Genomic DNA, 1,382 nt, shown 5'->3' on the forward strand with positions numbered 1-1,382 from the left:
AGTCACTCAGTCGTGTCCACCTCTTTGTGACCCCATGGACTGCAGCATGCTAGACTTCCCTGTCCATCACCAACTCCCAGAGTTTATTCAAACTCATGTCCATTGAGTCGGTGATGCCATCCAACAATTTCATCCTCTGTCATCCTCTTCTCCTCCCACCTTCAATCTTTCCCAGGATCAGGGTCTTTTCAAATGAGTCAGCTCTTCACATCAGGTGGCCAAATTATTGGAGTTTCAGCTTCAACATCAGTCCTTCCAGTGAGCACCTAGGACTGATCTCCTTTAGGATGGACTGGTTGGATCTCCTTGCAGTCCAAGGGACTCTCAAGAGTCTTCTCCAACACCACAGTTCAAAAGCATCAATTCTTCAGTGCTTAGCTTTCTTTATAGTACAACTCTCACATCCATACATGACTACTGGAAAAACCATAGCTTTGACTAGATGGACCTTTGTTAGCAAAGTAATGTCTCTTCTTTTTAATATGCTGTCTAGGTTGGTCATCAGAGAAGGCAATGGCACCCCACTCCAGTACTCTTGCCTGGAAAATCCCATGGATGGAGGAGCCTGATAGGCTGCAGTTCATGGGGTCGCTAAGAGTCAGACACGACTGAGTGACTTCACTTTCACTTTTCACTTTCATGCATTGGAGAAAGAAATGGCAACCCACTCCAGTGTTCTTGCCTGGAGAATTCCAGGGACAGGGGAGCCTGATGGGCTGCCATCTATGGGGTCACACAGAGTCGGACATGACTGAAGTGACTTAGCAGCAGCAGCAGCAGCAGGTTGGTCATAATTTTCCTTCCAAGGAGTAAGCATCTTTTAATTTCATGGCTGCAGTCACCATTTGCAGTGATTTTGGAGCCCCCCAAAATAAAATCTGCCACTGTTTCCACTGTTTCCCCATCTATTTGCCATGTGGTGATGGGACTGGATGCCATGATATTAAGTTTCTGAATGTTGAGCTTTAAGCCAACTTTTTCACTGTCCTCTTTGAATTTCATCAAGAGATTATTTAGTTCTTCTTCACTTTCTGCCATAACATCACTTTCCAACCTTGGAATCCAGCAAAGGGATTGAGAATCCCCAGGGAATCTGACTTTGAAGGTCAGTGGGATTTGATTATAGAACTTCCACAGGATGGGGGAAACAGAGACTGTTGAAGGGCTAACCAAAACCTTGTGTGCACCAGGACCCAGGAGAAAGGAGCAGTGACCTCCCCAAGAGACTGAGCCAGACTTGTCTGTGAGTGTTTGGGCATCTCTGGCAGAAGTTTGGTCAACAGTGACCTGCCTTGGGATTAGAGGCACTGACTGTAGCAGTCCTAGAAGGCCCAGCATGCCGGCATAAGTCCTTTTGGAGAAGGTTGACATTACCCCTACCA

This window comes from Bos indicus x Bos taurus, unplaced genomic scaffold (genome assembly GCF_003369695.1).
Source record: "Bos indicus x Bos taurus breed Angus x Brahman F1 hybrid unplaced genomic scaffold, Bos_hybrid_MaternalHap_v2.0 tig00002064_arrow_arrow_obj, whole genome shotgun sequence".
In the NCBI taxonomy this organism is placed as follows: Eukaryota; Metazoa; Chordata; class Mammalia; order Artiodactyla; family Bovidae; genus Bos; species Bos indicus x Bos taurus.